Below are 27257 nucleotides of genomic sequence, written 5' to 3' on the forward strand. Positions count from 1 at the left end.
AGTATAAGTCAGGGATACATAGCAAGCCCCTATCTCAAAAACAAACAACAATAAAAAGTAATAATTTCAAAAAAATGTATAGGAAGAAACAGAATACTTCATAAATTGAAAGTGATTCCCATCAGGATTTTTAAGTGATTAACATATGAATTAATAATTTTAATTTTAAGAGAAAAAATTGATTTTTCTGTTTAAAAATATTTTATATGTATGGATGTTTCACCTGGCTATAAGTCTGTGCACTCCATGTGTGCAATGCCCATAGAGGCCAGATAGGCATTGGATCCCTGAGAACTGGAGTTACAAATGGTTGTGAGCAAACCACATGAATGCACTCAAACCCAGGACCTCTAGAAGAGCAGCCTGTATTTTTAACCACTGAGCTCTCTTTCCAGCCCCTTTGTACCACTTTCAAGTGACTTTTTTTTCCTATGGACTGTCTTAAATTCCTTTTAAAAGCAACTTTATCTAAGTATAATCCATGCATGACTCAATCCATTCATTCCAAGTGTACAACTGAATATACTTTTTCAATCGAGTTGTGTACCCATCAAACACAGTCTATTTTGGAACATCTTCCTCACCACAAAAAGAACCTCAGATCCATTAGTAGTTAAGTTCCTCATCTGCTTCAAACGCAGCCTAGGAAACCACTAATCTACCCTCCATCTCTGTAGTCCTGCCTAGTCTGCATATTTCACATAAACACTCAAACACTCTGTGTTCTTTGCTTTCAACTGCTTACTGTGCTCAAATTCAGGATGTCATAGACTCCATTCCTTTTGATGGCTATCTAGTTCCTTGAGTTTCTAGACAAATTTTAGGATCCTTTCTCAATTTCTGCTACAAGAACAACAGAAAGCATCTGAGATTTTGATAAGAGTTGTACTGATCTGTACATCAATTTGGGAATTATTTTTATCTCATTAATATTAACTCACCAGGCCTGGTAGTGTATACTCCCAGGGTCAAGGCAAGAGAATGGCCACAGTTTGAAGCTAGTCTAGCCACTCTGAATGTAAAAATCTTACTTCAATAAATAAATAGTCTTTGGATCTATGATATATGAAGTATTTCCACTTCTTTATCTGTTTTTGTTTAATTATTATTAGTGTGTGTATGTGTGAAACTGAGATTGTCAGTCTTAAATGGCAAGCATGTTTATCTGTTTAGCTATCTCATTGACACAGTTTAGTTTAGTTTAGTTTAGTCTAGTCTAGTTATTTTAGTAACAGGTCCTGATATGTAGTTCAGGTTAGTGTTGAACCCCATAATCCCCCTGTCCCAACCTTTCAACTGCTGGGATTACAAATGTGTGTCACCATAACTAGTTTATTTAGATCTTTAAAATGTTCTTTTAACAATGCCTTATATTTCAAGAGTACAAATTTGCACTTGCTTCCTCTTAAATTCTCAAATATTCTGCTCTTTGTAGCTATAGTAAATGGAACTGGTGTTGGGTTCATTTTTAGATTGTTCCCTGCTAACTTAGAAAACTGCAATCAACTCTTCTAATCCTGCAACTTTGCATAACTTATTTTATCAGTGGATTACTAGAATTTGCTACATGGAAGATCATAGGCATTTGAAAATTGAGAGTTCTACTTCTTCCTTTCCAATCCTAATTACTCTATTTCCCTTTCTTGCTGATTGCCCTGGCTGGAAGCTTCCAGACAACATTGACTAGAGGAGCTAAGAACATCATTCTTGCCTGTTGCTGGTCTTAGTAGAAAGGATCAAGTCCTTCATCCCTGAGTCTGAGGAAGGGTGTGAGATCTCTATGGATGTCTTTACCAGTCCAGAGAGGTTTCCTATTAGTCCTGCTTTGCTGAGATTTTATTGTTGGGTCTTGTATCAAGAGAGGTTGGTGAGTTTCTGAAGTGCCTTTACCATTCAGGGAGATGTTCATGTTGGAATTTGTTTCTCTTATTCTATTGATACAGCATATTGTGTTAGTTAGATGGGGAAAAAAACTGAATGTAAAAACAGGGTAGAAATGGTGTGAATGTTAGAGAGCCAGTGTAGGAAACTCAACATCCAGACACTAGCTCCAGATAGAGCAGGCAGGGATGGAATTACCAGAGGAACAGCATGAGAAAGTGTTTCAGAGAGAAAGGAGATGCAATTTTAAAGGTATCCACCATGTGACCAGCAGGGTTGCTGGGCACACAATCATCCCAGGTACTGTCACCACAAACTGTGAGAATACTGGAGATGTAGAGAACAGTTAAACTGTCTACCTACCTGGGTGGTCACTGGGGAGAAATCTGCAATTTGTATCATTGTGTCCTTACTACTGGGGAGAAATCTGCAATTTGTATCATTGTTTCCTTACTACTGGGGAGAAATCTGCAATTTGTATCATTGTTTCCTTACAGGTAAGATGTTGACTCACTCCTCTGGCTTCTTTGCAAGGTTTTTGTTTTGTTTTTGTTTAGTTTTGTTTTGTTTTTGTTTGTTTGTTTGTTTGTTTGTCTTTGATTTTTATGCAGATTAAAAATGTGCTTAGGTATAACTTTTTTGGTATTTGTCTTGTTTTATATTCTATAAGCTTCTCAGGCCTGTGCTTTGACATCTGCCGATGGTTCTCAAAATCCTTTGCTGTTGTTTTGAGCACCTTGTCTACTCTGCTCTCTTCCCATTGTAGAAATATTACCTGCTTTAAGATTGTTCCACTGGCAGGGTGAGGTGGAGGATTCCTGTAATTCCATGCTCTAGCAAAAACAAGAGAATTGGAAGTTCAAGGCCAACTGCGATTACAAGCAAGTTTGTAGTCAGTTTAGATTACATAGTGAGACTTTCTCCCCTCTCTCTCCCCAAAAATACATTCATTCCACAGATCTTTCTTTAGCCGCATCTGAGATGCTGAACCCATGGAAAACATCTTTACTGTCTCATTGGGTTTTAAAATCTTTAGTTACTTTTATTAATTATTAAATTAATTTCATTATTATTGTGTGCATGTGTTTGCATGATGTGGGGAGGGCATGCATACCACATCTGATGTGTGGAAGTAGAAGAACAACATTCAGGGGTCACTTTTCTCTTCTACAATAAGTTCTGGAAACCGAACTCAGGATCATCAGGCTTGGTAGCAAGTGCTTTCTTTACCAGCTGAGCCATCTCGGTGGCCCTCTGTCAGTGGTTTTTATATTTAGCATGACTTTTGATTGTTAGAGCTTCCGTCTCTCTGACTGCTTTGTCCTTTCTTTGTACATGTTACTTTTTCATTGGTACCCTTAATGTATAAATTGCAATTTTTTAAATATCACTGGCTGGAACTGGCCATCTCTTGTCACCAAATGAAGCTTCCAGTACTGGAACTGGGTTACATCCAATTGAGTTGTTGGCACCAGACAACCCAACTGTTGCCAAGACTATAGGTTGCGCTCAACAAGCTGACAGTAAGGCCCCATGGCTGAGGACAACACCTACACAACTCACTGAACATGGAGAAGTAGAGTTGGTGCCTACAAAGACCCTCCATCCCCATGTTCTGGTGTCTCTAGTGTGGCAAGGTACTCTGCAGGCCACTGAAAGGAAAACATAAAGACCAACCCAGCCACAAAACCTTTGGTCTACAGTCTGTCCTTACTGCAAAATATGCTAGGGCAGTTGTGGTACAGAACTGTGGGAGTAGCCAACCAATGTCTGATCTGACTTAAGGCCCACTCCAGGAGAGGGAACCAGTTGCCTGATACTGCTTGGTTGACCAAGACCCAGAGACTAGGGTAAAAATCTAATACTTTTTTAAAAAGATAACAAAAGGATAGTCTGCTATACTCATAGATTGATGCCTTGCTCAACCATCATTAGAGAAGCTTCCTCCGGTAGCAGATGGGAACAAATATGGAGATTCATAGCCAGACATTACAGAGACAGCGAGATTTTGGATCACACAGCTCTAAATGGGATGTTTCCGTCCGATCCCTCCTCTTAGAGCTTAGGGAACCCCCACAGAAGAGGAGACAAAAGGAATGTGTGTACCAGGGAGAATGAAGGACACCAGAACAAGAAAGCAGCCTTCTAAATCAACTGAGCAACAAAGTTCTTATGAAATCACAGAAACTGAAGCATCAAGCACAGAGCCTACACCGGTCTTCACTATCTGTATCCTCTGTGTACATACTATAACTTTCAGTTTAGTTCTTTTATGGGACTCCTGAGTATGTGAATGAGTAGGTCTCTGATTCTCTTGGGGCTATTTTTCTCCCGTTGATTTGCCCTTTCCAACTTCGACGTAATGGTTCTTGTTTTATCTTACTCCATTTTGCTATATTTTGTTGTTATCTCTTAGGAGCCTGTTCTTTTCTATTGAGAGACAGAAGGGGAGTGGATCTGGCTGGGAGAGGAGGTAGGGAGGAACTGGAAGGTGTAGGAGGGCAAACTGTAATTGTATGGGGGTGGGGAATGTGGAATCACTGGCTGGTAATTCCAGAATCTGTCACATCAGCATCTGATTGCAGTGTTTGTTTCTTCAGACTTCTGTTTTTCTTCTTGGTTCTGGAAAGGTCTTGTAATCTTTTTTAAAGCTACATAGGATAAACCAAATAATAAAAACAGAGATAAAGAGCCTGTATTGTGAAGTATTGTGTCAACTTGGCTGAGAACTGGAGCTGTGTTTATCTTCATTCTATGGATCTCCATGGCTGATTCCATATAGTTACAGACATTTTGAGTATCCTGGAAATTAGCTGATCATGGAGAGTAAGGGGAGAAATGTTCTCCCCTTTTAATCCATTTGACAGCACTAGTGTAGCTTCCAAGTATGGTTGTGTAACAAGGCCCCAGACCTTAAAACCCAGCACATAGGTCCCTGCCAATATGGGAACAAATACCTAATCCATCAAAAACCCAGTCCATAACTCCAGGAAATGTACTAACCTTGCTTTTCAGCTTCTGTAGTTCTGCTTCTTGCTAACTGAAGTGTGACAACCAGGATGTGGTTTTTGTGCATTAAGGACAAAGGGCTCAGGGCTGCATGATTTGGGCAAGTGCCACCGGCCAGCAGTCCTTTCTTTTTGGCTTTAAGAGTGTCTGTGTGGCAGTCTCTGGTGTGCTTACAGTTGCTGATTGCTCAGGATAGCTACAACACTCTGGCACTTTTAACTATTGCCTTCCAGATCTTGTCTCCAACTCCAGAGCATCCTCTGGAGATTCAGTCACTTCTCTACTGACGTGGAGGTAGGTTCCAGTTTGGATTATTTGATCTTACTGATGTGACTCTTTACCTTGTGACCTTAATGAATCCCTAATCTTATAAGATCCACCATTAAAAAAAAAACAAAACAAAAAACCTAGAGTAAATGTTCCTTTTGATTTTTTTTTCACTCAAATTTATAGTCTGTAAGCAAGCATGGTAAATGCTCAAGGTGAATGTTTGTGACATATACCCACAATCTAGACAACATGGATTGCTCTTTTCACTGTTTGTTTATGTCGCAGTAGCTGGGAAGTAAAAAACAAAAACAAAAGAAGGGGTGCCCAGGGTGTGATGGAGCATAACTAAGAGCAGGCAGCGTGGAGGGAAAGGATAGTCTACCTCAACTAGAGATAAGCGAGCCTGGAGATGCTGGGCAGAAAGAGCATACATTATGGAGCCCTCATCCAGCATGTGCCATTGACTGCTGCAAACTCACACATGATCCCCTGGCCTGTTCATCTTAGTGCTAGATGCACATGGATGGAAAACCCTTATGTTCCTTTGCTTCATGGATTGGCTGATGCAGTGAAGGGGATGTAATCCAGGGCCTTGTGTGTATTAGGCAAGTCTTGTACCACTGAGCCAAACCCACAGCCTCACAATCAGCACTCTTACCATTTTCTTCCCCACTCACCCATCAGTTTTGCACAAACAGCAGAGACACAGGAGAGCCAGGGCTAGGGGAAGGGATATGCCGTGGAGGAGCATTTGTCCTACTGCCCAGGAGTAGCCATGTGAGTCCTGGATGAATCTCTGAAGCAGCCCTGCCCCCAAAGGGAGTGACAGCACCCAGCAAAGTTTTCCTACCAGACAGAACCTGTCTTATCTCAACTCATAGCAGTGTCTCTGCTTGTACTTCATGCACTTCCAACCTCAAACCCAAAGCAAGCTTGGTATCCTTTCTTTCCTCTACACCAGAAATTTTCAGGACTTATTTTGTTTTGCCTACATGCTGGAACAGCTAAAGAAACAGAGGGAATGAGCAAGTCTTCCTTCCCCTAGACAGCCTCTGTCTATGGGCCTACACTGAACTATTCACAGCTCATAGGCCAAGAGCCCAGAGTGGGGTGGGGATACAATGGAGCAGAGGAGCACCTTCCTCATGAACTTTTTCCAGGATTATGAAGTGGGGATTCTGGCCTTACCCACCCTTACTCCTGGGGAAGATGATCAGCTCTTTAGGGTCCAGTTTGCATTGTCTCTTGGCTTAATGGTGGAAGCATGAGCCTCCACCTGGGTTCTCTTGGGAGTAATCCCCATTCAGCCATATATGACCCAAACTTCCTTCTCCATCAGAGGCTGAACCTTACTCCCTCTTTCCTTACTTACTTTCCTTACTTCCCATGAAGATGGGGCTGACTGGGGTTCCCAGTGCTGTGGATATCGCTCTGTGTAAATAAAGTTCTGATTGGCCAGTGGCCAGGCAGGAAGGATAGGCGGGACAAGAGAGAAGAGAATTCTGGGAAGTAAAAGGCTGGAGAGAGACTCCGCCAGCCGCCGCCATGAAAAGCAACATGTAAAGACACCGGTAAGCCACAAGCCATGTGGCAAAGTATAGACTAACAGAAATGGGTTAATTTAAGATAGAAGAAGTAGACAACAAGAAGCATGCCACAGCCATACAGTGTCTAAACAATGTAAGTTTCTGTGTGCTTTCTTGGTTGGGTCTGAGTGACTGTGGGACTGGTGGGTAAGAGAGATTTGTCCTGACTAGGCCAGGCAGGAAAACTCTAACTACACACCATGGTTAAGGAGGATCCCCTCTCTTGGAAGATCCAGGAGCAAGAGCAAGGTAGACAGAGTAGACACTGGGACTTCCTGAATGTCAGCACATGCCTGACAACCAGTGCAAGTCAAACAGTTCTGAAATGAATTCAGGATACCTGTGCCAGTTCTGAAGTCACAAAGCATCAATGTTTTCCACACAGACAGACCAGAATCTTCTAGTTTTTAGACTTCTCAAGTTGCCTGTAATTACCCATGGTGCAAGGTCACAAGCCCAATATCGGTAATATCGTCAAAGATAGTTTTGATTCCAGGTGTGCCATGTTTGCAAAATGCCCCTATATTCAAGTCTTCTGTACTTGCAGGAGGTGGGGGTAGTAGAAAGAAGCCAAATTCTTAGTGACCTGTGTCAAAACTGCTTCATTTAAAAAACTGAGCTGGAAATCTAGGAAGATAGAGAAATCCACTTTCTCAGAATTTCCTCTTCTTTTTCCCTTCCTTCCTTTTCTCCTTCCTTTTTTCCTCCCTCCCTTCCTTCCTTCCTTCCTTCCTTTTTCTTTCTTTCTTTCCTTCCTTAATTCCTTCTTTCTTTCTTTTTTCTTCCATCTTTGTCTTCTTTTTTCTATAGATGGAAGTTTCTGTGCCACCTGGTCCCACAACCGTTCAGTCCCAAATAAACACACAGAGGCTTATATCAATTACAGACTGTTTGGCCTATGGCTCAGCCTTATCACTAACCAGCTCTTATACCTTAATTCAACCCATTTCTATTCATCTATGTTTTGCCACGTGGCTTTGCGGCATTACCTGTGTTCCATTACATCTTGCTTCCCCAGCAGTGCTCAGTGTCTCCTCTGACTCCACCTTCTTCTCCTTGTCTCTCTGCTTGGATTCCCATGCCACTTAGCTCACGGCAGATGGCAGCCAGCTCCATCTTGCAGGCAGCTGTTGGGAGGCACATCTCTGCACTGCTGATGGTATGAGACTATGAGACTAGGAAGCCCAGTGAGGCTCCGTTACTGTGTGTTAAGAATCCTCTTTAAGCTTTATCAGGTCTATGTGGATCAATGCCTGAAGGTGATCATGAATTGTAGATGGAAGTTTCTGTCTCACCTGATCCCACAGCTTTTCAGTGCCAAATAAACATACAGAGGCTTATATCAATTACCAACTGTTTGACCTATAGCTCCAGCTTATCATTAACTAGCTCTTACTCCTCAATTCAACCATTTTTATTAATCTATGTTTGCCATGTGGCTTTGTGGCATTACCTGTATTCTATTACATCTTGCTCCTCTGACTCCACCTTCTTCTTGTCTCTCTGCTTGGATTCCTCACCTGGCTCTATTCTGCCTTGCCATAGGTCATAGCAGCTTCTTTATTAACCAATGGTAACAACACATATTCACAGCATACAGAAAGACCATCCCATAGCACTTAGTGTCAGAAGTAGGATATTAATAATTGATATTAATAATGTTCAAGTATTCCTCAGTGAAAAAATAAATCTTCCCAATAGCAATCTCTGAAGTCTCCAGAAAGAAGATGGGGCCCCATAACTAACAACTCTTCCCAGTCCATAATGATGCCATTCAGCTGATAAACACCACTCTATTATCAGCTTTGGAGTGCAAACTCTTTAAGATAGTTCCAAGATGAGATGGTCCATCATATTACACTTCTAGGCAGAACTTCAGATAAATCTTACCCATTGCTCTGAGATTGGCTAACATTACAGCTAGTCCTCATGAGACTTAGCCATTGTTTTAGCTTTCTTACAGCATCCCACAGAGATACCATTGCCCCTAGACAGCAGGAAGTAATATTAAGAAAATGATGCCCCCCCTCCCAAAAGTTTTGTTTCCTCAGAGTTATGGACAATTGTCATCTGTTAGGAGTTGGTTATAAGTTGTAATAGGGTTGGGTGTAGCTATAGTTTTCCTGGTCCTGCCTAGCCATGGTCAGGACAAATCTCTCTCACCTGCCAGTCCTGTGGCAGCTCAGATCCAACCAAGTGAACACACAGAGACTTATATTGCTTACAAACTGTATGGCCGTGGCAGACTTCTTGTTATCTAGTTCTTATATCTTAAATCAACCCATTTCTATTAATCTATAAGTTGCCATGTGGCTCATGGCTTACCGGTATCTTAACGTGTTGCTTCTCATCATAGCGGCTGGCAGCATCTCTCTGACTCAGCCTTCCACTTCCCAGAATTCTCCTCTCTCCTTGTCCTGCCTATACTTCCTGCCTGGCTACTGGCCAATCAGTGTTTTACTTATTAACAAATCAGAGCAACACATTTAACATACAGAACATCCCACAGCAGTTGGGAGTGGAACAATAAAGTTTAGACTCAGGACTCTCTTTTGGCACGGAAGAGATGGGGAATAGATAAGATAGGATGATAAAGTAGATTATTGTATCTACTTGTAAACTAAATCAGTAACTATCAGATTTAGATCATTTGTATTGGTATGGAATCTTGTATGTTGATAAAATATAAAATTATTTTTCTCTTTCTGTTAAAGATAATTTACATATTGATACAAATAAAAACTATTTTTGTCATATTGTACATATGTTCCTATTCCTGTTTGAAATATTTTGTATATTGATACAAATGTAAAATTATATTTGTCATACTGTATGTATATTCTACCTCTGTTTAGAGTGTTTTATATATTGATACAGTTGAAGAATATTGCTGTCATAGTGCACTATACATTTCTACCTCTGATTAAAATATTTTGTATATTGTCACAACTTTAAGGTCATTATCCCTGTACTGTACATCTGTTCGTAGATTGTTTACTTTTATAATGTGAAGCTTTAGTCCTTAAGTTATTTATATTGTCAAGAACTACAGATTTATAGTCACTCATGCTTGTAATAATCATAGTCATGTAATCAGGTTTTCCAGATATACAGAAATGTGTGTCAGATGGATAGGTAATCTTCAAACACTTCATAGACCTAGAAAATATGGCATGTTTTGGTAACAGCATTCTGTTGATGAGAGACACAATTGCTCCTAGCAGCACCGATATATTCCCAAGAGAATGTTGGACTTCGTAGACTCTCCAAATGGAAGTGTGGTGATATTTTATTTGTGCTCTAATAAATAAATATTGCATGGGGATCAGAGAGAAAAGCCAGCCACTATATTAAACATAGAGGCCAGGCAATGGTAGCACACACCTTTATTCCCACCAGTAAGTAGTTAACCATAGTGGTCTGGAGGTCTGTACAGACAGACAGGAAGTGATAGAGCTAGGCAGAATGAGGAAGTGATGTAGCTGTAGAGAGAGAAAGTGAGATGGCAGAGCACAGAAAGGATATAGGCATGAGTATACAGCAAGTAGCTCTCTCTTGGGCTGAGGATTTCTAGGGTAAGAAATTGTGATTGTGGCTTGTTCTGTTTCTCTGATCTCTTGTCTTTCACCCCAATATCTGGATCCAGAGTTGTTGTTGTTGTTTTTATTAATAAGACCATTTAGCAATTCATCTTACATGGTTATTTGTCTTCTTGGCAAAACATTGGCCTGCTGGGCAAAGAACTGCCCTTGCCTCGGCTACTGACAGTATGTACAGTGTTCTTCCTAGATGAGCAGGACACAAGGAAAAGTAACTGCTTGCCAAGTTAGGGTAAGATGGTCTTTCAAAATTCCTCCCTCTGAAAATAGTCTGTCAGATATTCTAGGCCTGTAGCCACAAATGGATGCCCCAATGGCATCCACAAGCATCCACATCCATGGACCATATAGACTCACGTATCTGAATGTTTAGTCTCCAGGGAGTAGAACTGTTTGAAAGGATTTGGGAGATGTGGCCTTGTTGGAGCAAGTATATCACTGGAGGTGGCCTTTGAGATTTCAAAATCAGGGTCAGGATGGAAAGCTCTCAGCTACTTTCCCAGCTCCATGCATGTAGCCATATTCCCCACCATGATAAAAATGGACCAACCTCTGTAAGCAAAACTCCAATTAAATGCTTTCTTTTAGAAGAGTTCCTTGGCCATGGTGTCTTTTCATAGCAATAGAACAGTTACTAAGACAAGTACCCAGTGCTCAATAGGTTGGAAGTTGGTGTCAAAGCTGCAAACATCACCCATCCACAAACTAGAATACTGTCTACAGCTACTTATTGAGCAAGAGTTCATCCAGAGGGCTCAGCAGATGCAGCACCAGCACCATATATAGTGGTTAGCCTTTCCCATGAGCTGTGTCATATCCAATCTCAGCAAGGTGCTGGCTCTGTAGCACCTACCCTCCACACTGAATGAGTGTTTCTGCATCTTCTAGACTCAGCCAAGAAATACAAGGAATGATCCCTGGATGACCTTGACAAGGCCATTGTTTATTTCCACTGAAGGAGTACTTCAAAGGGTGGGATCCCTTGAGAACACTGTCTATGGCACCCAAGTCATTTCCAGGTAGAAGAGCCTCCTGGAAAAATGACCAGCTACAGTCCCATGACAACCAGTCCTCACAAGCCTTTCTCAAACTTCTGTGGGAGATCTAGGTGCCTTTTGTTCAGAAGGTCCCCACCCAGTGGCAGCCCAGGAATTGTGATACTGTGGTGGATTTCCTGAACAGCTGGTGCACATCCTCCCTGTGTGGATCCTGGAAAACAACCTGAATGGGCACATCTACCCAGGCTACAGAAGGAGGTGAACAGCTGGAGTGCTGTAATAGATATCATTCCCATCCACTTGTAGTGTGCCTTGGAGGCCTCTCAACATGGCCTGGAGCCACTCTACTTCTGAATCTATATCGAGCTGTCCAGCGCCCTTCAGAAGTGACACTCCAGAGATGCCTCTGCAAAGCTCATCCTGCAGCCCTGGAAAGCAGTTGTCATGCCAGACTCCTGGGGCCTCTTATGGTCAAGAGCATCTTACTCAAGCTGGGTGTGGTGGTTTGGATAAGAATGCTCCCCGTAGGCTTGTAGATTTGAATGCTTGTCTCTAGGGAGTGACACTATTTGAAAGGATTAGGAGGTGTGGCTTTGTTGGAGCAAGTGTGCCACTGAGGGTGGGCTTTGAGATTTTAGAAGCCCATTCCAAGCCCTGAGTCTCTCTCTTACTGCTACTTTCTGATCTGGATGAAGAATGCACAGCTACTATGTCTGCTTGCATGCTGCCATGCTTCCTGCCATGAGGATAATGAACTAAACCTCTGAAACTGTAAACAAAGCCCAATTAAATGCTTTCTTTTCTAAGAGTTGCCATGGTCGTGGTGTCTTCTGACAGCAATAGAACACTGAGTAAGACACTGGGCCCGTGCTTGGGTGAGCTAATCATCAACTCCTAACTACAGCACACAGATGCCTTCTCCAGGGTGATGGGACTGAGAAGGAATGAACTCTGTCTCCAGCCTAATTGGGCTCCTTGAGGAGCACATCTTTCCCAACTTACTTTGGATGGTACGCTCTTGGCTCATTAGTAGCCTCATTTATGGGGAGATCACAGTCTGGGCTGGAAGTCCCTGTTCTTAGACCAGGGACTGACACTCTCATCTGTCAGGTACAAGTTCAAAGTAGCACTTGATCTCATGAATAGGGCTGTGTCCTCTAATGTTGGTGCAAGTATGCAGCCAGATGCAGGAGAGAACATAGCCTATCTCACCTACATAGAGCAGAGAAAGGTCTCCTAGGATGAGGCCATTCAGGGCCGCCATGTGACTGGAAACATGGCACAGAGGGGTAGACACTGGTGTGGCTGTCAGGTCTGTGCCCATGATATTTTTTTTTTTTTTTGAGACAGGATTTCTATGTGTGACTCTGGCTGTCTTGGAACTCGCTCTGTAGACCAGGCTGGCCTCAAACTCATAGAGATCCACCTGCCTCTGGTTCCTGAGTCCTGGTATTAGTCCAATTAGAGTCCAATTAGGCCTGTGCCACCACACCTGGTATGTGCCCATGAACTTTAAGGACCTCACTGAGACCAAGGCCAAGGAACACAGCATTGGATGCCTGCCCATCACTAGAAGGCAGCGTGAGGGCAAGCAGCTATACTCTTTACCACTATGGAGATAAACATCGACTGTAGCATTGTCTTCATGAAAGGTGAGAAGGACCGGATGCCCAATCCCTCCAGAGCGTCATCCACATGGCCAAGTAGACTGTAGGTGTGGAGTGGCCAGTCCCTGCTCCCAAGATGGATGTGGGGTGAGCCAACAATGCCTTTTAGGCTGATGCCTAGCTCTGGCAATGGAAATATTCCTGCTGTTCTCAACTTTGGTTCTTATTGCAGTGGGTAGTTGTTGGTAGGAGTGCTCAGGTAAAAAGTGAGCCATCTATATCAACCAATCCTGCCTACAAAAAGAGACATTGTAGAAGAGGAAGGTAAGAGCTAGAAGATGGGGAGGGGTGCTGCGGCATGCTTTCTTCTGCAAAGAACATTACTACCGTGTGCGTGAACTCAGAGTAGCTGTGATTACTCGCAGAAGATTAAGCATGAAATCTTCCAGCATGAATTATGGTGAGTCTATCATAGGCCTCATGCCTAGCTGAGGAACTATGGCAGTTGATGGTTGCTGGGGGAGTAATAGTTATTTTGTTTTGAAAAAGGAGCATCCCATGGCCCAGAAGATGACTCAACAGTCATGTCCTTATAAGGAGCACTAATTGGACTCAATGGATTAAATAAAACAAAATATTTTAAAGATGACATGAATTTCGGAAGGAAATATGCTGTGGACACCTTAGAACAAGTTCAAAGGGAAGGCCGAAAGGTAGGATTGATCAAGGCATGTTATATACATTTATGAAATTTTCAAAAGATAAAGATTAATATATGTAAAAATCAATGCTTTAACCTGTGGTTATCAGGCAGAATAGGCCACCAGGGAAGGATGTAACATGTGATATGACTTTAGGCATGCATCTGTACACCCCAAATTCACATACAGCACATAGTCTCCCCCCAAACAGGACAGTCTCTTCTGGACTTACTACACTGGTCTCTTGAGATTTAGCTTGCTCAAAGGAGACAGTCAACAGTAGCTCCTGGGCTTCATCTGCCCCAGCTGTAGCTGGGTTACTCTAAGCACAGTCTGCCAGCATCCTGATAACTGATAACTAGTAACTTCCCAAAATGCTCATACACGTCTGGGCAGTCTGATAACTAGTAACTTCCCAAAATGCTCATACACGTCTGGGCAGTCCCTCCAGCTTTGGTACATGGAACTAGTAGATGGGAATGTTTTTAAAGGTGTCCATGGACTGTGACCACCTCAGAAACACAGAGCTAGCTTCTGGATATGAGCAGAAAGGTTCAGATTCAAAGAATATTAGTTATGACACTCTGTGCTCTTTAACCTTACCTTTTTATTCAATTAGCCCTTCAAAGATGCACTGGAGAAATGGCCCAGCTGTTAAGAGCACCGACTAGTCTTTCAGAAGTCCAGAGTTCAGTTCCCAGCACCTACATGGAGGCTCACAACATCTGTAATCCCAGTTCCAGGGGACTCAACATCCTCCTCTGACTTCCTTGGGTATGGAGGTAAAACACTCATACACATAAAAAGAAATGTAAGGGAATAGGCTGTTTTATTTTAACGTTTTTCTGCAGTGTATTGGAGCCTAAACATAACAGGGAGGTTAGACTCTGGTCCTCAGAGCTTTCCCATATAGATTTTCCACATAAGTTTTCTTCTGAGTACAGGTGGTCTGGGGTCTAATACAGTCAATGTAAAGCCGAAGTTTTTCCTAATGTGGCTTCTCTGATGCTCAATGAAATAAGCATGTGACATGGGATATTTTCCCACACTCCTTGAATCAAAAATCAATTTGTTACTCTGTGCTATGACAAAACACTCTTGCCAGGGAACAAAGAAAGGACAGACATACAGACACACGTACAGAAAAACTGGGCTTGGGTAGGCTGTATTTGCCCTGATGGATCAGCCCCAACTACAACAGTTGCAACCAGAACCGCAGCATATTTGTTGTGGACATCTGATTCAAGGAGCCAGATTTATTTTATTCATCTTATACAGGTTTAGTTGATCTCATTAGGAGGTCTCTGTAGGGGAGCAGTCTCAGGCTGTAAACATCCTGGAGAAGGATGCTGAGGTTGATGCTTTCTGTACACTCTCTCAGCAATTGCATACAGACCAGAGGAAGGCTTTGCCAATTTTCTTAGCCAGACTTGTCCAAATCCCATGAGTCTGAGCTATTGTGGTCCTTGTCAATAATAGGCATCTACTCAGGACTTCATCCTCTCCTAACACGTTCACTCAGGGCTTTTTCCACTCCCCACACACCATGACTTAAGCAGTTTATAGAAGGGCTTTTTGAGCTCACTGTTCTAGAGAGATAAAAGTCCATCTTGGTAGGCATGATTATAGGATCAAAAGCTGAAGGCTTAAATCTTCAAACATAAGCACAAAGGAGAGAGAGAGAGAGAGAGAGAGAGAGAGAGAGAGAGAGAGAGAGAGAGAGAATATTGGGAATGACATGAGGGTTTGAAACTTCAAAGCCTACCCCTAGCCCCACTGATATAATTCCTCGAGGAAGGCCACATCTCCTACACAACCCAAATATCACCAACTAGAGACCAAGTGTTGTAATTCAAATGCCAGAGCCTGTGGGGGAAATTTCTCATTCAAACCACTACAGAAGTGTTTTGTCTTAGGGTTTTTATTTCTGTGAAGAGACACCATGGGCTGGAGAGATGACTCAGTGGTTAAGAGCACTGGCTGTTCTTCCAGAACAGAGGTCCTGAATTCAATTCCCAGCAACCACATGGTGGCTCACACCATCCATAATGAGGTCTAGTGCCCTCTTCTGGCCTGCAGGCATCCATGCAGAGAGAATGCTGTGTACATAATAAATAAATAAATCTTAAGAGAGAGAGAGAGAGAGAGAGAGAGCATGGCCACAGCAACTCTTATAAGAAAACATTTGATTGAGGTGGCTGGCTTACAGTTTCAGAGGTTCAGTCCATTATCATGATGGTGGGGAGTATGGCAGCATACAGGCTGACGTGAGACTGGAGGAGTAGCTGAGAGTGCTACGTCTTGCAAGCAACAGTCAACTGACTGTCACACTGAGGGAAGCTTGAGCAAAAGAGACCTCAAAGCCACCCCCCACAATGACAGACTTTCTCCAACAAGGCCACACGTCCTAACAGTGCCATTCCCTTTGGGGGCCATTTTCTTTCAAACCACCACAGGTTTCTCACCAGTGTGGATTCCTTGGTATGCAGTGTAGCCAGAACTGCAGTTAAATGCTATCTCTTAGCCCATAGACTGAGAGTCTGTCCCCCTTATATATTTGCTGATGCCTAGTTAATTTGTCAGCACTTGGGTCCTCTGCAAGTGCAGTATGCACTCTTAACTTCTGAGCCATCTCTGTGGCACCCCTTTAATTTCCTTGAAGAGCTACTCCACATTTAAAGCCACTCTGGACCACCAGAATACCTATACTACCTCGATTAAAGCAGCCCCTAGGTTTCCACAGTAGATATAAATCTTTCAAAGATGTGGAAATTAGGATAGTCTTTAGCTACAGCTAACACTGTATCACATATTAGTGTATGTTCACCATTTGATGACTGGTCCTCCAGTATCATTCTCATGTCACTGTGACCAAAAGGCCTAAGGAATTACTGGGAGAAATTTTGGCTCAGAGGTTCAGAGATTCCTTCATGATGGGAGGGCAAAGCAGAGCACACCACATTAAGGTAGGCAGGAAGAAGAGGGAGAGGAATACAGGTAGAGGTCAGGGCAAGATACAGACCACAAGGACAAATGTTCCCTCGGGGGGTTTATATCTCTACACTTACAGAATTGGAGGCCCTGGTCCTCAGAGGTACCACCTTGGGGTGGGACGCTTGTACATTTCTGATCACAATTTCACATCTTCAAAAGCCACATCTTGGCTTTTTAGACTATTTGATAGGTATCTGCCAGGCCGCAATCACAGACCTGATTTGGGCTGATGTCCTAAAGCCGTCTCTAAAGGTCCACTTCCAACATTTTTGTATGGTGTACTAGTCGGGGTTCTTTAGAGGAATAAAACTGATGTGATTTATTGGAGTGGCTTACGGCTTATCTAGCTAGTCCAACAATGGCTGTGCTGTGACAGAAAGATCAAGAATCCAGTAGGTTCTTCTCATTCCTCTCAGATGGTCCTCAGTCTATTCCAGCAAATTGCTGCCTTAGCAACAGAGGGATGAATTTGCCAGAGAGTGAGGACCAGCAGGCAAACCAAAAAAAGCTTCCTTCTTTCGTGTCCTTTCATGTGGGCTGTCACCAGAAGGTATAGCCCAGATTTGGGGTGGGGGGAGGGGAGATTCCCATCTCAAATGATCTAATCAAGAAAATTCCCCAGAGCTGTGCCCAGCTGCTTGGATTCTAGAGGATTCCAGATGAAGTCAGCTTGACAACAAAGATTAGCTTTAGCTTTAGCTTTAGATTAGATTTGCTTCTTTCTTTGGTTTCTAGTTATCCTGGTGGTGCCCAAGACAAAAGTCACTATCACTTAAGCCAGGATCTGGGTAAACCAGTTTTGAAACATGAGAAAAAGGGAAGGCCAGGCAGTGCATGCTTTTCCTGGGCCCCAAGAATAAAAGACGTTGATGGATACAGTATCTATATCTATATATCTATATCTATATCTGTATCTATATCAGCCAACAATTCTGTATTTTAAGTAGTATATTGTCACCCTTTCCTTTTTAACTAGTTCTCTCTGGAGTCTGCATACTGACCTCATTCCATTAGTTCAAATCCATACTATGTAAATAACGGCTATTCAAAACTCCTTTAAAATGCTCATCTCTGCCAGGTGTAGTGGCCCATACCCTTAAATGCAGCACTAGGGAAGCAGAGATAGGAAAATCACTGTGAGTTTGAGGCCAGCATGACTTGATCTCCACAGTGAGTTCCAGGCAAGCCACAGCTACACAGTAAGACCCTGCCTCAAAAACTACAAATACATTCATAAACAAACTGAATAAATAAAACGTTTATCTCTGTGGAGAATTAACTAATCTCCACTCTGACATACATATTCCAGAACTTGCTGGAGCAGCGGCAGACATACCATGTCTGTGAGCTCTTTGCTGGTTTACTGCTGAGTGTGTAAGAGCTGCGCCCTCTGAGTGGTGAGACTCTCGAGGCTTCTGTTAATCCCCCTCATGGCTTGTCTACCGGCATTTTGACCAGCTTTCCAACAAGTGATCTGCCTTTACAGTGGGAAGGACCTTGATTTTCATTAAAAATGGATGTCTTTAACTTTCTGACTCTGTGCTTGTAAGGTAGGATGACCCCCCGCCAAACCCACCTACCCACGATCAGTACAGAACACACTCAGACACCAGATTCTTAGCACAAAGGAGATTTATTAGCCTGGAGGGGCAAGCAGGGGGGCAGGAGGAGACTGCAAAAACAGCAGCAGCAGCACCACCACCAAGCAGATGTGTTTGCAGGAGTGGGTCTTGAAGGAAAAGAGGGGACTTCTGTGCTAGGTGAGTTGGTTAACCCTGTTTGGACATGGTAGCCAAATAATGAACTTTGATTGTTGTCCCTTGGCGTTTTGTCCCAGGAGTGAGTCAAGTGGCCAAATGAGGGAATGGACCTTGGGGGCTAGCTTTGGGGATGCAACCAAATAGGTTTTTGCAAGAGGGAGAAGCAGAAAAGGGAAAACGTGTCAGCGCCATGTTTGCTGTGCTCTGATCCATGTTTCCCATGTTCAGACCCGTGTTTGCCATGTTCTGACCTGTGTTTGCCATGTTCTGACCCATGTTTGCCATGCTCAGACCCGTGTTTGCTGTGCTCAGACCTATTTTGTCACGCTCTGATCTGTGTTTGCCATGTTGAAACCCATGTTTGCCATGCTCAGACATATTTTGTCATGCTCTGACCCATGTTTGCCATGTTCTGACCCATGTTTGTCATGCTCTGACCCGTGTTTGCCGTGCTCTGACCTATTTTGTCATGCTCTGACCCGTGTTTGCCATGTTTGGGCCTGTTAAGGAAGCCCTCCAGTGCTTGTGTTTCTTCAACAGTTTCTAGATGATTTCTGTGCAATAAACAAAATGATGGTTTGTAGTGGGTAGCCATCCCAGCCTTGGCCTGGAAGTTCCAACCCCCATTCAGGCTTTGGTAATGGTCACACCCAGAAGGCGGGGCTGAGAGAGGAACTGAAGACCCAGGATGGAGAGGAGAGGCCTCTCTTGGTTCCGGGACCCTGGACTCTGGAGGAAGACCGAGCAGAGTTCTCCAGAGAACACCGCCGGACTGCGCCATACCTTTGCCAGACCCTGCAACCTATCCCTTCATTTGTAAGATACCCCACAAAATAAACCTCCCTTTTAACTACATGGAGTGGCCTTAATAATTCCACCAATAATGGCTGCTCCTGTGAGAGACACATGTAGCACACTTGTTTCTACAGTTGACTCTGTCCACATGTTTTCCATTTTCAACAGGATCATAAGGACTGAAGATCTCAGCCTGACGCCTTAAGTCTGCCTGGGGACACACAAAAGGATGGTTTTTTTAAACATTCCCCACCTTGTCTGACAGTAAACAATTCTATGATCAGGGTTTCAGGACAGACTAGTTTTGTTAGAGGTTATATTTCAGGCTACAGTCCCTTATAAAAACAAAAGTTTAGAGGACCCGTGAACACTTCCCATTGAAGAGAAAGGAACCCACCTCACTTGTGTGTCACCCCCCAGAATACATTGCCTTATGTATCCCACATGGAGGCAGCTGGCGACCCCATTTGGAGCATGTCCTCAATGCTGCTGTGGTTCTGATGGTTTGTTTTATGGTCTGAATATTTTTCAGGTCATGACTCCTGGGCTTCTCCATTGAAGTCCCAGCCAAGATCCTGCTGAGATGGCTAATACAAATGAATGTGACAAGATCACCTAGGAGACGGCTTTATGCATTCCAGTGAGGGATTACCTAGATTGATTAGTTTCAGAGGGGACAAGCCCTGCCTTAACTATGGATATGGTACTATTCTACAGGGTGTGGTCACAGACTAAATAAGAAGGAGAGAAAGTGATATTTCCTTTCACTGCCCATTCCCCCACAGCCACTCTCAGAAAACAACAGCACCAGAAGGGCAAGATGTACATTATCTGTGCTCAGTACACTCACATCTCTAGTGGCAAGAAGCCAGATATCACAGACAGTTTTCAGTGTTCATTGTCTAACCACTGCAGGTAGCCTTCTGCCTACCCAGGCTGCACCCTAGAAGGTGTCATCTTTGACTTGCTTAACATTGTTCCATGATTTAAGAAGTACAGGACCAACCCTGGCAATGAAGAGAAATGTGGTGGGAAGTCCCTGATCAAGCTGAACCTTGCAAAGACCAGGGAAGGGTGGTACCACTGTCCTATGCTGTTCTCTACATTCACTGACTGACAACACCCACATTGTGGCTGTCAGGACAACTAACAATGGCTGCACCTGTGAATCAGTGGAGCAGCCAAGTATCCAGGCCACAAACTCAAGGGCCTGCTGACTGGTGAACCATTTTTCTAGGCAAGGAAGGAATCATCTCCCTACTGGACTCCACCCACTTGGACAAGTTCAATATCTCAAATTTCTTCCATGTGAAGAGCATAAAAAGTAAGACATACATATGAGGCAAAGGTCAGACAGGATCTATCTTATTATTTAAGATATACCAATGCTAAGACCTGAGAGACACTCCAGCATCTCTACAGGGGATTCAAGAGAAATGAAATCATAGCAGTCACCAGGAAGGCACCTGAGAAGAGAAAGGTGGACCAGCTGAATGCTGTCCCCTATTCAAAGGGAAAGCTCAGCAGCACATCCTTCACCTGCACTGCCCTGGCACCATAGACCATACATGAAGCAGATGTCATAGATGAAGATGTACTGATCTACCAGCTTGTCGTGAAGGTCTACATGAGGTTGCCCACCAACAAGGGAGACCTTAGCCTAGAACCATGCTGTGACCTGACCCCCAGAGCCTGAAAGAACTTCATCAAGCTGTAGTTGGGAGTTTTCCTGTGTCCTGGACAGCCAAAGGATAGGAAAAATCTCTCCCACTTTCTTCCCCCAAGTAAACACACAGAGGCTTATATTAATTATAACTGCTCAGTCATTAGCTCAGGCTTATTACTGACTAGCTCTTATACTTAAATTAACTCATAATCCTTATCTATGTTTAGCCATGTGGCTTGGTACCTTTTCTCAGCACTGCCTTGTCATCTTGCTTCCTCTGCGTCTATCTGGTGACTCCTGACTCTCCCTTCCCCTTCCCAGAATTCTCCTTGTCTGCTTGCCCCTCCTATACTTCCAGTCTGGCTACTGACCAATCAGCGTTTTATTAAACCAATGTACAAAAACATTATCCCACAGCTTAAAGCTGGGCCAGAAGTACTATTATGATGGCACCATCTTTCACAGGTTCATCAGGAACTTTGTGATCTAAGGGTGGGGGGGTGACCCTACAGGTATAGGCAGTGAGTCCCACTATGACAAGCTTTTCAAAGATGAGTTCTGGCCCAGTCTCTCACACACAGACCATGGAGTGCTCAACATAGCCAATTCTGGGCCCAACACCCACCAATATCAGTTCTTTATCACGTTACATTCTTGGGCTTACCTGGCTAAGAAGCATACCACCTTTGAATGAGTTGTTGTGAGTTTTTGACATGCTGGCAGGTATGGAGAATGTGGAAAGTGGCCCCCAAACTGACTGCCCTACTGAAGAAGCATGCAACCATGGTGTTTGTAGATCCCTATGAGGAGGCAGATGCCCAGATATCCCAGGAGTGGAAGAAGACACAGCACCAGGTGGCCCCAGAGGCCAAGGTCAAGATGAGCCAGTCCCTGCCTGGAAGTGAAGTCCCTCAGACATACCACCAGGGAATGGGAAGTACTTCCACCCAGCAGCAGAAAAGCCATCAACTAGCACAACTGTCGTCATGGCCAAGAGAAAACCTAGCCAAGATTTGGGGTGACCTTAGCTCCTGGTCCTGATCCCTCCCCTTCCTAGAGTGTTTTCAATCTTCTGAAGGGGAAGCTATGAAACTTCCTTTCTGTCACTAGCCGCTGCATAACAGGTGGGTCAGGGGTTGTAGGGAGGGTCCGTCTTCCGTGGCCTCCAAGCTGTGTAAGGTCAGTCTAGAAATCTAAGCACACCTGTCCTTGTTAGGATTTTAGTAGAGATAGAAAGGGGAAAAGGAGAAATTAGGAGTTAGTTAGAGCTTAGAAGACTCCCAGTGGAGTACTGAAGCCTCGCACTCTTAGAGGAGTACTAAGGCCTAGTAACACCGGAGGCTGTGTGGGTGTCTTGGAGGTGATGGTAGCAAAGGACAGCTGCACCTCAGCTCTGTTGTCTGGCAGAATCAGTTAGGGCCCACACAAACCAGCACATTGCTGAACATCAGTTCTGCACACCGAAGAATGGTAGAGAACTGACCAGTGGTTGAGCTCCAGACCTCAGATTTACCCTACTGTATCTTTGGCAAGAAACAGTGGTTTCTACATCTCAGGCTCTGATCTTGGCTTAGTGCTTTTCTCCTCATCTGCTTGCACAGGTCCTCTTTTAAAAAAAGAAAAATCCATTTTGAAACCATTTCCTCCCTGTCTATTCTGTTTAGGGAAGAATTCTACTGGATGGCAAACCTATGGTGATCTTGGGAGTAGCAAATGCTTGGCTGTTTTCATCTAGTAATCTGTGTGAGTCACAGCTTACAGTCATAGAAATTTCTTTTCAGAAATCTAGAATTTGCAGCAAACTAGAATCTAGAATATTGAAGACATTTTGGATGGTAAAGAGAGTATCACAAGCTAGTGGCATGGGGATGAAAGTGAGTTTATTATGTGAACAAAATTAAAGGGGAATTTCTCCCTCACACCATGGAAGACAAAGACAAACCTTAAAACAATTAAGGCTCTAAATAAAATGTAGCTAATTCAAGCCAGTGAGAACCTAAGGAAGAAGCTCAGTGAGGAGAATACTAGACCAAGCACAAGAAAAGACATGCACTTAAGAGTCCCCGACAAAACCAGATAAAACCCTAGCAACAAGTGATGGATGCTTCTCTGAGGTTAGTGTGAGGCTAGATTTCTTAAATTAGATCTGCTTCCAGCCTCACAGGTTCATGGCAAAACCTGAGGTTTCCCCATTGATCAGTCTAGATCCCAAGTTCACAGGTCTAGAGAGCAGATAGAACACAGGTGAGCCCCAGCCCATGAACCCATTCACTGACCATGTATGCAGCATGAAATAAATTTTATTTAAATATTTATTTAAGACACAACTGCTGATGTGCCCCCCATCTCCACCCCCTTAAAACTCTGCTCTCAAGCCTCCAAGCAACATGACAAGAGTAGGGCCTGGAGATTCTAACATCAAGATTAACATAAGAAAGAGACCAGATTGTAGAGAGACCTGAAGCCCTACTCATCTCGGCTTCGTCTAAGTAACAGAGTACTCTGGGCATGATGGCTAATCTTGATTATCAGCTGCTATATCTGGACTCGACTAAAACCCAAGCAGCTGGGCACACCTAAGAGAGATTTTCTCGAGTGGATCATCTGAAGTGGAAAGACCCACCCTAAATCTGAGCCGCACCTCCTGTGGGCAGCCTATATAAAAGAAGGAAGATTTTACTTTTGGCCTGTTTGCACTCATACTCAAGGATAGGCCCATCTACCCTGTTGCTGAGGCATATCTGAAGAACACTGGACAAATGAGACAACTGAAGAAAAAGGACAAATCATCTATCCCAGGAAAAAGAGTAAAATGGCCTATTGGTATATCATCTACAAAATTTCATAAATCTTTCTCAATGTTTGTTTCTGCTCTTCTCTAAAAAATTAATACTCTTAGTCTTCTTGTAGTCCCAGTTCAATTAAAGCTCCAAGCTGATTTTGGAGTTGGAGAATGGCTCTCTCCTCCTTTAAACTCAAGCATGTTGTTAAAAGGAAAATGAAAACTCCCTGTATCATACCAGAAGAAAGAGCCATCTTCTGACATGGGACAGGAAAAAAACCAAATTAATTAAGGGACTATTCTATGACTAATCTCAATTCTTTGACTCTATTCTGATTCTTTAAACTTTTCTTAAAGTATGAATTTTATATCAGAATTCACAAGATATATATATATATATATATTTTAAACTTTGTTGAGATAATAATGGTCATATGAGTACTAATTAATTTAGAGAAAAGGCTTCGATTAGCTGCCTATACATGTCTTTGTGTTCGAGTCTCTTTTCAGTTTTCTACAGGAAATCACGGCCAGGCCTAACATCAAATGAAATCTCCAGGAAGAAGATGGGGCCCCACAACGACAATTCCACGTGGAAAATAATATCACTAAGCTGACAAACATCATCTACAGATCAGCTTTGGACTACAAAGTGCTTAGAACAATTCTGAGATGGCTAGCTGAGATGATCCAGTTTCAAAGACTGCTTGAACAAGGACTTGAGATAAACCCTAAACTTTAAAATTATGGATAACAAAGAATATAGTTATCTTTCCTAAAATTTGTCAATTAACCCAAAATTTTTCTTTTCAAAATAAAGATAACTTCGCCCATACCCAACAGAAAACAATTTTAAAAATTCGACGCCCACATTCCCAAAGGGGTGGTATGGGGTGGGTGGTTTTTTGGTCTTTTTATGGGTATTGGGTCTGGGATAGTTTTCATTGTTTAAGAGGGTTGGTTACAAATTGTTGTTAAGGGTTAGGTAAAGGGCTAGACAAAAGGTACTTGTTAAAAAAAAAAAAAAAAAAAGACAATTACTAGTTTTAAATATTTTACATTCAATTGGATTGTTTTATATTGTATACAAATTATTATTGAGATTGAGATTGTTAAAATATACCATATACATATTTCTAATCTTGTTCGAGATATTGTATTTATACCATTCATTTAACAATGTAATTATAATTTGCTAATCCTTAAATGTTAATATTACCAACTATTAAGATATATAAAAATAAAAATTAATGGTTAGACATTACAATTTAACTTATAATCATATTAGATATGTTTTCAAGATCAAACAGATATATTTTAGATAGACAGGTCATCTTCAAACCCTTCAGAGATATACAAAATATAACATTTAAAATGTTTTAATAACTTAAAAATTTTTCTTTTTTGCTATGACTATGAGACATGATGGCTCCTGGCAATACCAATTTACTTCAAAAAAAAAATGGACATTAAAAAAACTACATATAGTACTAACTTTCATTGTTGCAAAAATCAGCCACTGGACAACAAAGTCCTTAAATCAACTGCTAACAAACAGAACAGACAGGACATAAAACCAAGGACTACCAATTCTTGCCAAAACAAGTGTGGTTATGGCTTTAACAAAAGACATCTTCTAAAACCAGGACAATATGACACCATCCCTAAAATAAATAACCTTTACAATCTGTAAAAAGTACCATGTCCTTTTCTTTGAAGGCAGCTAAACAGGGAATGGGCCAATGGCTTCTGATGTACAATGAAACAACAGATAAAACAGTTATTCTTGAGGAATAACTAAGCCTACCTCTCTCAATAATAGACTGGCGTTTAATAGAGAGATATAGAAAAAAACAGGATGCCAAGATAAAGCCAAAAAAAATAAACAGCTAAATTAAAAAGACATCAATAATTTCCAAAATTTAAAATCCTAAATCATGACATGACACTAATGGAATTCAGATGTTTCTGGTACATGAACTGCTCTCACCAAATGTGAGGTCAAACTGTTGACCTTGTATACATCTTAGTTCACAAAAGAGTCTGTCAAAAACGCTAAGCCTATGGGCTAAAGACAAATGCCCCAACTTTACAAAGGAACATTAGGTGACTGTCCAGGCTGCCAACTGTCTCTGTCTACTCTTACAAGACTCCTAAAAAATGCTTACATCCTTCTCCCAGTTCTCAGGTAATGTTATATCCTTCTGAGGTCTTTGATATGGTTAAAGACTAAATAGTTATAATTTCCTCAGTTATGATAAACAAGTTAGATATAAAAACCTTAGACTCACAAATATAAGATAGATAAAATATCTTCTTTAATATTATAACTGTAATTCTTATTTAATAATTGTTTTGTTATGTAATTGTACTATATAAAAATTAAGACCTTCCTTTAAAAAAAAAAAAAAAAAAGAAAAAATGCTATGGATATCGCTCTGTGTAAATAAAGTTGTGATTGGCCAGTGGCCAGGCAGGAAGTATAGGCGGGACAAGAGAGAAGAGAATTCTGGGAAATAGAAGGCTGGGGAGAGACACCGCCAGCCGCCGCCATGAGAAACAACATGTAAAGACACTGGTAAGCCACAAGCCATGTGACAAAGTATAGATTAATATAAAAATGGGTTAATTTAAGATAAGAAAAGTAGATAACAAGCAGCCTGCCACGGCCATACAGTTTGTAAACAATATAAGTTTCTATGTGTTTACTTGGTTGGGTCTGAGAGACTGTGGGACTGGTGGGTGACAGAGATTTGTCCTGACTGGGCCAGACAGAAAAACTCTAACTACAATTAGAAGCCATTGTTGCTTCAAGTTCCAACACAGACGGGAAACTCTCTAGAAATGCCCTGGGACTCCAACACCAAATTGGGAGTGCTGAGACATCCAGTCTCATGGTCTGAACAACTATACATTCTTGGCCTTTCTCCAAAGCAATAGCCATTGTTGGACTACTCAGACCACACAGCCTGTAAGCCACTTTAATCACACACACATACACACACACACACACACACACACACACACACACACACACAGGACAGCACACCACACTCAATACTCTTAGATATTCAAGTAGTCAAAAAAAAAAAAAAAATTATCACTACCCCTTTACCTTTTCCTGGTAAGCCAGTATGCTCAAAATGGTTAAATCAAACAAAAACAACAAACGGGGAAACTTGGCTCCTCCCATTTTTCATCTTCAGTCTTGTGCATCTATTTGACATTAAACTACATGCACATGCCATACTTCTTTTTTCTTGAAAATACTTTAAAAGATGACTTCTTAGCAACTAGTTGAAAACAGCATGGTGGAAACCCTGAGTCATCTCAGCTGATTCTAGATGGAAGAGTCTGTGTTCATCTGTGATCAGTGAGTAAAGAAAGAGCCGAAGACTTTTAAAATGCAATGTTTATTTTTATACTGCAATTGATGAATCCTTGACAAGCAGCCTTCCAAGGTTGACTTGAAAGGACTCTACATAAATGGTTACACCGTATCGCTGGTAGATACCTTTCAGAAACTGCAGTAATCGAGTTCATTATGAGAGAAGGTGCTTGTGGGTTAGCTGAGGAAGAAAAGACCAACATATCACATATAAATTCACA

The 27257-nt window shown here is 42.3% G+C and overlaps 2 pseudogenes; both read left to right on the forward strand.

Moving 5' to 3' along the window:
* The first annotated feature begins 7845 nt into the window (after positions 1-7845).
* On the forward strand, positions 7846-11856 carry LOC118578204 (annotated as a pseudogene).
* A 1099-nt stretch (positions 11857-12955) lies between these two features.
* LOC118578210 lies at positions 12956-21888 on the forward strand (annotated as a pseudogene).
* Positions 21889-27257: the final 5369 nt, after the last annotated feature.

This window comes from Onychomys torridus, chromosome 1 (genome assembly GCF_903995425.1).
Source record: "Onychomys torridus chromosome 1, mOncTor1.1, whole genome shotgun sequence".
Taxonomy (NCBI): domain Eukaryota; kingdom Metazoa; phylum Chordata; class Mammalia; order Rodentia; family Cricetidae; genus Onychomys; species Onychomys torridus.